Source organism: Chionomys nivalis, chromosome 26 (assembly GCF_950005125.1).
Source record: "Chionomys nivalis chromosome 26, mChiNiv1.1, whole genome shotgun sequence".
In the NCBI taxonomy this organism is placed as follows: domain Eukaryota; kingdom Metazoa; phylum Chordata; class Mammalia; order Rodentia; family Cricetidae; genus Chionomys; species Chionomys nivalis.
Window position 1 is genome coordinate 8,968,735 of NC_080111.1, and position 11,145 is coordinate 8,979,879.

The following is an 11,145-nucleotide window of genomic DNA, read 5'->3' on the forward strand; positions in this document are numbered from 1 at the left end:
AGAGACATACTATGTTCCCTCATAATCTTCAATTTAAGGGGCAATATTTAGTTATGAAGCTGCAGATTTCATTTTTCAGGAGTCATAGGTTATAGGATCATAATAATAACAGTAAGTAAAAAGTATATTTCCTACTTTTTACAGAATTAGTTATCCCTTGTTCCCAATAAAACAATCTGACACCTATAACTAAGACATCTGTATTGAAGAGAATGTTCACTTCAAATTTTGGAGAAGAACAATGTTGTAAAAAATTATTATACATACAAAATTATATATTGTAGAATATTGCACAAACCTGTTTCACACACTGTAAAAGAGCAATGGTCCCAGAGCACAGCCCACCACTCACACGCTTTTCTATAAGACTCTTCAGGAGCTCCTTCTTGCTTTAGAAAGAAAATGAAAAGTCCTTAACTCTTTTTCCTGGACTTTCTGAACTGGAAGGAAGGCAAATCTCATTCTGCGTTGATTCATCACCAATTCCTGGGTCTGGGGCTTTGCAGGCGCGAAAGAGTTTATAGTAAGTAACTAATACATGGATGTTCTAGTTTGGATGCCCACTGGTGGTGTGACCGTCCCTAGAATGTTAGATGTTTTTGTCATTTGTTTTCTTGTTGATGCCCATTGTGACCAGACTGAGACGGGATCTCATACAGTTTCTGTTTGTGTGTTCCTGATGGTTGAGGATTTTAAATGTCTATCTGCCATTTCTTTTTCTTTTAATTTGCCTACTTTTGGGGTTTTTGGAGTTTGGGATGTTTATTTTTGTTTTTAATCCTTTGCATGTCTTGATATTCATCCTCTATCAGTTACATAGATGAGGACTTTTTTTTTTTTTCCCATTCTGTAAGCTGTCTCAATGCTCAGTTGTATCCTCTGCTGGGTGGAAACATTTTAACTTCATGCAATTCCGTTGGTTAATTCTTGCTGTTATTTCCTGGGTTTTAGGAGTTCTCAGAGGCACCAGTATCTCAAGAGGGATTGTTGTGAGCTGTCTCGGAGTTTTGGCTCCAGCATTGAGGTCTTCCCTCTCCTTGTACTTTTAATTCATGAGGCTCCAGATTGTGCATCTTTATCATGAGGTTATTCACTTTTTAAGGTGCTTCGGTAAAGTCCTGGATAAAAGAGGCCTAGTGCCTTTCGCCACAATGGATAATGTCTTCCACTCTACTTTTGCAACATGTTTTTGATTCACTTTAATTGTTATATCATTTTGACTGATATGAGGGATACTTTCATATCTGTTCTACCCTTTTGTTATGAGCTCCAAGTGGACTTATTTTAGTTGTATATAGAGTCTAGCATTAGAGGCAACATAAGGTAAGAATGAATACCTATGACCAGATTGAGTGGGTGATGGAAATATTTTATCATGAGTAATCCTTTTATAAGAGTATCTGCTTTTAAAAACAGTTGTTAAAATAACAGTGGGTCTGAGTGGAAAAAAATCCAACATCCAACATCAAAGACACTTTGGTTCTTGAGATTAGAGAAGAAAAGTTACCATTTCAATGGAGGAAGGCAAAAGTACAGATCCTCATAAAATCACAGTATGAATTTTATTCTTTGGAAAGAATGCTAAATGGCTACACATACTTTACTGTTTTAATGATTAATTGGGGAGTGCAATTTTTTTTAAAATTTATATTTGAACCACACTTTTAATTTGTTTTGGTCTTAACTGTATATTTTTTTTTAAAAAAAATTAACTTAATCACATATTGCATTAATTAACATTTGGAAATTATGTTTGGATCGCTCATTAACCAAGCGTCTCTGGCTTAGAGCCGTGTTTCTAAAGCATGGGGAAGAGCTCTCCGGCTGTTTTCTGATTGTCTGGTGGAGGTGGACGTGTACTTTACGCTGGTCAGTCAAGATCCTTGGCAAGGGATCGCGTGAAAGAGAATGTCTGCTGTGTTTGATGAACCCATGTAAAGGCGGGCTGTGAGCAGCCGGACGAGACTCCCAGAGGACTGTGAGTATGGTTACCCCAGGACAAAAGGGGTGTGTACTCATGCCTTCCCAGGACAGAAAGTTTGTGCCCAGGTTGAGCAAGAATCTGTGAGGTGGTTTACTTCCCAAACTGGCCCCGGATTCAGTTTCCCTGGCATCCCTCAGGCATGGAATCCTGTCTTTTGGCTCCTGGTGACAGGCAGCCTGTCACCTCTGCTTCTGGTGTCATGTCCGAGGAAATGCGCTGTGCCATAGGGCATGGGAAGACACAGTTGGAAGAGGCAAGCTGCCAGGGGCAGAGACAGAAGTTCCACAGCAGCATGAGGGCAGCTGAAGTGGCCATAGGACTGTGGTCAGCCTGAGCCTGCTTCCCTTTTCCCAATCCAGACTTGGAGGACTGGATGGTGCACGCCTTTGGTTAGCTGCCCTCTGGGGACATTTTAAAGTTTTGCTTCAGGTCTTTTATTGACGCAGGGATGCTGGTTTAGATCAACGGCCAAACTGCCTTTGAGTTTTTACAGTAGGTTAAGCCAGCCAAAATTTAAAACCTTGTTTCTGATGTCTGTCCATATGATTAAAGTATTGCAACTCACACAAGATCTATAGCCACCATGTCATTTAAATTATAACATAACTTGTGCTTGAAACTGAAATTTATCTAAATTGAAGAACTTCAATTTTGCTTTTTAGAAATAGTTTATGAAAACTGAAAACACCAAACTGCAAGTCCAAGGGTATGAGCTCAAACCTAATTAGTGAACACCATTCACTAATTGCTCCTCCGGCAATAGGCTCCAGGTGCAGAACATGAGAAACAAGCATAGATGTCCATGGGCTTATTTTAATGGGTTTATAACCTAATTGGTGGCTTTCCTTGGAATTATCACGAAGAGGGTGAATCATTGAATGTATCAGAATTACTCTTCCAACATACCAGTCTTATGTATAAAGCACCACAAGAATTCAGAGAGAGAAGTGACTTTTTGAGAAATAAATAGAGGTTGTGCCCATAATCAAATATTCAAAGGCAAGACTCTTAGGTAGAACAAAGACTAATACCAAGACCGGCACACATCTGCAAACAGGAAAGTGCTGTTTGATTCGATCTTCAGGCCTTTTTAATTAAATCTGCTTTCCTGTCTTGTGACTCAAATGTGTAGTGTCTTCAGCAATGGGTCCTCTCTATCTACTTCTGGAGGGTAGCCAGTAGCATTGGCAGCAATTGAAAGATTTAAGGGTCTACGGCAGTTCATTGATCAAACACTCCAAAAGAGGTAATCCCCTGTTGGCATCGGGCTTTTGACTTGATGGCTTGTGGCATCTAGCGGGAGCATTGTCACCCCGTTATCAGGGAACTCAAACTTTGAGACAAGGAAAATGATCCCTTCCAGAGGTTTCAGAGGGGTTTGTAGCAGTTTACCATGTCAATCATGGCTGCTTCGATTACTAGGAACCACTTCAGAAAACTCAGGGATTAGTATTATACCACAAATCTCTTCTCCATTTTGATCTCTACTTCTCTCTCTCCCTTACACACATCCACTCTTCCTTTTTCATCCTGATCATATTCATTACTGGTTTTAAAGGTTATTCTTCTGACTTTCATACGGTAATCATTATAACTCAGATTTTGTAACTATTTCCTAGTTATTTACGGTTACAAAACTATTTTGGAGGCTTTCTCATCTCAAATGCATGTAAGCAGCAAAGGAACCCACTGATACCACCACTCCTGTTTTGCACATGCTTGCACAGAGTTCACAGCCCTAGACTGGGTAGGATTTTGGACACACAGTCTTTATAACACATGAATTGAAAGACTCACAACATGATGCCTTGCATGTCTCTGATTAAAATATGAAACTGATTTGACCTTGCTACTTGCCTTCTCTTAAAGTAGGAACACCAGAGTTAAAGAAATGAAGAAATTTAAGACGGCCTTTACAAGAGGAGCAGGATCTCAAAGAACTCATTGTCTCAAAGGAAGCAGAGACGGACACACCTGGATGAGGGAAAAAAAAATGTCTGCAAAGGTATCAGGGCAATCAGGCACCTCACTTGTGCGTGTGCTGGGAGATAGAATTTGCTACTCAACTGGCAGCTTTAGCTACCCTGAGAGAGTTAGAGATGCATACTCCCCAATGAAGAAGAATGTTGAGAAAACGGTCAAGTCCAATGTAGCCATTCAAGTAGAGAAGGGAGGGTTGAAAAAAAAATGTTGTAAGTTCCATTATTTATTCCTTTGAAATTCCCAGCAATGTAACTCCAAATTAGTCAAGTAAAATCTGGGCTAATGGTTAACAAGTCCTGCCACTAATGACAAAAACCTTGGTTAAATTTAGCTTCTTGGTTACAAGCAAAGGTTATGAAGTTTAATTGTCTGAATTTGAATCCCAGCTGCTTCGTTTACCAAGCAGTACTTGACCTATTGATGCTTTAGCCTTCCTGGGTTGATGGGGTGGCATAGTAGAACCTCATAAGACTTGTGGTAGAAACTATGTGTTTTAAGAAGTGTACACAGAAGCCTTATGCGAATGGGGCCTGATGCTACCCTGGGGTCCAGGGGCATTGCATCTTCCATGCTTGGAGTTTGTTATTCCTGTAATCCAGTAAGAATGTTCACTGGAAGGGATGGCTTAGGTTCACAACAGTAGTGAAATATGATTTCTTTCTTCTTTTACATCCATGTCCGGCACACAGGACGACACAAAGTAACTACTCCGACTTTCCAATCTCGAAGTTTATAATGGAGTACCACTTAATGATATTTGGATTATTTTATTTTTGATTAAACGAACAAGATCGCTCAACCAAGGGAAATAAAAAATAAGTACTTTTAAAATTGGACTTTTAACATTGAACTGTCAGAATAAAATGATAATTTAGATTACTTCAGTTACACGCAAGCCCTTTAATGAGTTCTGAATTATTTTTGAACAAATAACCATTGACCCTGAGTTGCCACAAAAGCAAAGTCAAAGTTCTCTTTCTATAAATATGTACAAACTTTTTTTAAACTGTTTTCATTTCCTAAAAGTTTGTTTTAATAAAATTCAATTTGAAAGATTTGCCAAAGAAAAACTACAACTGTACTATTTTGTCATAAAGGATAAAAATAAATATGGTATAATTTTAAGCTAAGTTAGTTCACCATTTTTCCTAAGTACTTTGAAATATTATAACAACTGCCTTAATATTATTATAATCATATTACCAAAATAGCCTTCAGAATAGTTTAAAACTATCTTAATAAAAGAGATAGAAACAGGATGAAAATGAAAATATAATATCAAATGACAATGCATATCTAGAAGCTTGAAATATTACTCAAATTATGAAAAAATTTCGGAAAAAAATGTTGAATAATATTGTGTTATAAATGGGTCCATTTTTTTGAAATGTGGAAGTGTTTTTAATGTGAAATACTTTAAAAGGTATAATTGACATAAAAAGTGGGAATGAATAAAGCCATCAGGATTAGTGTAGAAAGTTGATGTGGGACACCCTTTTTTATTCCGTGAATATGCTTTATTACCATTGGTTAATAAAGAATCTCTTTTGATCCATGGCAGAGCAGGAAATAGGTAAGCAGGAAATCCAAACAGGTACAGGGAGAAAGAAGGCAAAGTCAGGGAGATGCTAGCAGCTTCCAGGGAAGCAAGATGCGAGGTAACAAGCCACAAGCCTTATGGTAAAATATAGACTAATAGAAATGGATTAATTTAAATTGTAAGAGCTAGTTAATGATTAGTCTGAGCTAATATACCAAACAGTTTGTAATTAATATTAGGCCTAAGAGTGGTTATTCAGAAATTGACAGGAGGGAGAGAAACCTCCAGTTACAAAAATTTACAGATTGGGGTGGGGGGAAGGGGAGGGAAATGGGAGGAGGGGAGGAGGTGGAAATTTTTAATAAAATTTTTAATAAATTAAATTTACAGATTGTAAAAGGCAGAATGAACTCAAAATATTTTCAATGTATGATACAGTTTTGAGACCCAGAGTCATGATGACATACAGTGGTCATCAAAACCTCTACCCCTACCAACATATGTCTATGTAGTACATATTCAACAATTTATTCTTTATTTCATCTTTAATTATTTCCTTCAAGAAAGTACATGTAAAATAGAACCGCCATTACCAGACTCATTACTCCACTAACACTCATGTACTTGCTGCCAAATATTTCTGCAATAGTTTAAAATGTGTTTCACCGTTCACCATCTGTTTTTTCTCTAATTGTCAAAACATGGAATAACTAAAGATAAGGGAAAGTTCTATGAAATGCCAGACTGTGCTGTATAAATATAACTTAATATATGTAGCTATGTCTTGGGAATGCAAGCTACTAATTTGTAACATTCAAAAGAGTACTTGTTATTATAATAGTAATTGTGACTTTTAAAAAAGATTAAATACATATATTGCCTGTTTCTAGTACATTAGAGCCAGTGTTAAGAATAAATGTTTTCAAAAAGAATAGCTTAAGGAACTCCAAAGAAACTCAGTGCCAAAACAATCAAACAAAAGTTACTGGATTAAAAAGTGAGCAAAAGACTTAAGCAGACATTTCTCAAAAGAAAACATTGCAAAGGACAATGGGAAAAGGAAAAAATGATAAACATTACAGGCCTTTTAGGAAACGCAAGAACCACGAGTCATTACGGAACCCCAGTAGGAATGGCTAATAACAGAAAAACAAACAATAACACATGCTGAAGGTTTGGAGAAAGTGAAACCTTGCACACTATCAGTGATCGTGTGAATTAATGCAGATATTATGGAAAAATAGTATAGAGGTTCCTTGAAAATTAGCAGTAGAACTCATGTCTGACCTATTAAAACTACTATGGGGAGATAGTCAAAGGAAGGGAAATCAGTGTGTTGATGAGGTTCCACATTCCCATGTGTTAAAAATAAGTTTGGGATCACAAAGAAAGAGACAGCCACTCCAGCTGAAGTGTCTGGACTATGCAAGACTCTACTTAAGAGGGTGTGCTAAAAAGAGCAGACATGCCAAGACAAGGGGGTACATGGTTTTATGGTAACTCAGGTTACAACTGGGGCTTTCTCACATTGGTTGCAGTCCTACTTCACAGTCTTACTCAACTGGCTCCTTTTAAAGGATTATCACACAGGAAGTGAAGGGTGAAGGGGCCAGTCAGTTTAATTGGAGAGTGTAGTAGGGCTTTTGTGTAAAAGAGATCAAAACATGTGCTTAAGTGTCTTACAAGATGGGGGAGATAAAAAGATTTGAATTCATTCCTCTAAACACAAGTTTTAAAGTATTTGATAGAAAAGTCTCAAATTAAATATTTTTACACATGTTCATTGTAACATTATTCCTAATAGCTAAGAAAACAAAAGCAAGAACCTAAGTATCATCAGTGAAGAAAGGATAAGGGAAAATGCAGTACTTACAAAAAACAAAAAAAAAAAGAGGCATAAATTCAGCCACAAAGGGATGGAAGCTATAGTTTTTGCAGCATTATAGATAATTATACTAAGTCAGGGAAGCCAGGGATAGAAAGATCTGTAGTCGGAGACTGTTCTTATGTTTCCCAACTGCTCAGACCCAAGTAATCACACAGAAACTATAACAATCACAACACAGTTTAGCCAATAGCTTAGGCATACTTTTAGCTAACTCTTACATAAAATTAACCCATTTCTATTCATCTGTGCATCATCATGAAAGGTTGTAGCCTACTGGTAAGGTTCTGGCTGGCAACTGGTGTCTTTCTCCTCTGCCTACTTTCTCTCCATATCTCTGTTCAGATTTTTCACCTGGCTTTACCAAACCATTGGTCAAAACAGCTTCTTTAATAACGGTAATAAAACATATTCATGGCATACAGAGAGTATCCCCCATCAAAGATCAGTACGACTTCCCACATATATGGAACCTGAAAGTATTGACTTTCATATAAGAGCGGAATAGTAGTTCCCAGAGGCTGTGGAGAGGATAGAAGAGGGATGAGAATTGACTGATCAATGGGTAGGTACTGTGTTATAATTAGGTAGGCTGAGGATGAGGTTGGGCTAATCAATGGTCACTGTGTTACGGTTAGGTAGGCTGAGGATGAGGTTGGAATAATCAATGTGTACTGTGTTACCATTAGTTAGGTACAGGATGAGGATGGTGTTCTCATTAGCACATCGGAAGACTCAGCAGCTTGTCTCAGATACATTCCTAGGATGATGCATCTCCTTACCTCTCTGAATGCTTTACGTCTGCCATTTTACACACAATCGAGGAACTTCCATCTTCCCATCAATATTGGCTCCTGGGTTCATTTCCTGAGGACTGCTGCTCCTCTTTTGCTTCCTGTGTGTTGTAATGGTGATTTCTATGACTTGATTCTTAGCTTTACTTGTGAATTCTGTGAAATAATAGGTAAGGTAAGATATTAATATTACGGATTAAACAGGAAAGAGATTGCAACTTCTAAAGATAGACACACAGGCAGACTACATCTGGAAGAGGCAGTAGTGCTTCCCAAGGAGAAAACACTAGAAATATGAATGCATACATATGATTAAGAATAAAATTATTGAGATGCTATAAAGAATAAATCCATGGATCAGAAAAGTTCACAGGATTCCATAAAAAGGAAACAATGAGGTTTTTTTGTGAATAATATCTTAATGAGATATATTTTTATTCAAGAAAAAAGGGCTTCATGACTTATTCTAATTGACTCTCCAAGCAAATAGCAAAGAAATCAAATGTTTAAAGTCATTGGTGATATCTTTATAAATTTGCAGGTAGTAAATATTATTTAAGTATTGTATGCATATTTTTAGCAAAAAGAAAAAATGATCAATTAGGCTACATTGAAGTTAAGAATGTTGTTTATTGGCCAACAGTGAGAGATTATGTGGGAGACTAATGTATTCATAAAACTGATCAACTATAAAATGAATGTCTTTTATCCAAAATATAGTAAAATACTTGGAAATAATTGTGAACAAGTAGACAAACCAGCAAAAAAAAGCCATAGTATATGGTAGCCAAATAATTCTTAAGCCTATGAAAAAGTTCTCTAGTATATTTAGTTGCTTGGCAAATTATAAATTAAAACCTAAATGAGATGTCATTCCATACAATCAATTGGCTAAAGTGACTGTGCCAAGTGTTGGGAAGGAAGCAGAAAGCCTGGATCCTGTCTCCATTACTGATAGGAATTGTAAATCCCAAATTAATTGCTAGGATTTAGTAATGTTGAACACTTCCATATTCTATGACCTAATAACTGTGAAAATTTATCATCCATTGCCAACAGGTACATACAAAAATATTTCTAGCAGTTCTATTCATAGTAAAGCATGTCAGCAATTGCCAAGACCACCCCAAAGTTGGCAACTCACAGACATACTCTCAATATCCAACAGTATTAGTGTTGTGTTCACTGGTGTGGCTTATCTTACAGAAAACACACACAACTGAAGCAGCACAAAGAAAAAACCATAAGGAGCAAAGTCCAGAGACTAGCTGCATATTCCCAGAGTCCTCTCCAAGTGGAATAGGGCAGAACATGCTACCTCCCACCGTATGCACACTGTCTACCAGGCAAATTTGGAGGAAACCAAGTGTCAGATATTTTTCCCCTTTCATTGAAAATATTTTTTTCTCATATAATATATCCTGATTACAGTTTCCCCTGCCTCTATTCCAGTTCCCTCTCCCACATCCAGACCTGCTCCATTTCTGCCTATCATTAGAAAGCAAACAGGCTTTTAAGGGAAAATAATAAAATATAAAAAGTAAGATAAAACAAAACACATTGAAATTGGACAAAACAAACATACAAAAAGAGTCCAAGAAGATGCACAAGAAACAGAGATCCACTTATTCACATGCTCAGGAATCCAGTAAAAACACAAAACTGGAACCATAATATATATGAAGAGGAACTGATCATGTTGACTTAGAGGTTCTTGTTTTCTTGGTGCTCATCCCTCTGGCTCTTATATTCTTTCTGCCTCCTCTTCCATGAAGTTCACTGAGCCCTGAGGGGAGGAATTTGATGGAGAATTTCAGTTTAGGGCGAGTGTTCCAAGACCTCTTACTCTGTGCATTATGTCTGACTAAGGATCTCTGTATTTGTTCCCATCTGCTGCTGGAGGAAGCTTCTCGGATGATGGTTGAACAAGATACTGATCTTTGAGTGTGGCAGAATGTCATTAGCAATCATTTTATTGTTCCTTTTTTTTTAGACCAGTAGTATTTGGTTTTATCCTAGATCCCTGAACTATCTAGTCTCACATTCTTGGCCACTCAAACATTGTTGGGTATGGTATCTGCCTCATGGAATAGACCCTAAGTCAAATCTGATATTGGTTGGTTATTTCCACCAGCTTTGTCCAGCCATTTCACTACGATATCTTGCAGGCAGGACAACATTGTAGATCAAAGAGTGTGTGGCTGCCTTGGTGTCTGTTTCTCTTTTGTCAACATGCAGAGTTCCTTCCCATACCAAATACACTAGTATGTAGGGGCAAAGGCTCTGTGTAGGCACCATCTCAACTTCTTCATGTTCAGTGGACTGTGTAGGTGTTGACTTCAGCAATGGGGGCCTTGCTGTCAGTGTGTGGAGAACAACCTACAGTCTTGGTAACAGACTGGGCTCTTTGGAGATTCCCATGGTATTCCTTTGGGCAATAATTAAACTGGATGTGACTGAAATCAGGTTAGGAAGCTTCATTTGGTGTCAAGAGATGCAATGCAGAACTAAATCATTATAACATTAAAGAATATGCATATTATGCTTTTGTTTGAAGTTCCAAAGTGTTCCACATTAAACACCATAATGTTTTATCACTTGGTAAGTGTTGAGTGTATGGTTACTTTAGTCACTGGACCAAATACATTCAATATGGATCTTGCTTTATGGTTTATTTCAATGAAAAGTTTACTTATGAGCATGTTTATCCTGGAAAAAAGGAGATAGGAAGGTAGGAGAAACATATTACTTAGAAAAATGGTTAGAATTTCTAATAGTTTTATGCTATTAATGTGAAACTGTAGAGTTATGAACAATTTAGTGACTATTATGTCAGAAGGTCACTGAGTGTGGCATTACAGGGCTTTGTGCTGTCCATGTGGTGACACCCTAGAGAATTTCTACTCAGAGTTTGAAATGTGACCATGTCACATTAATGCATTCTGTATGTGTGTTCCAT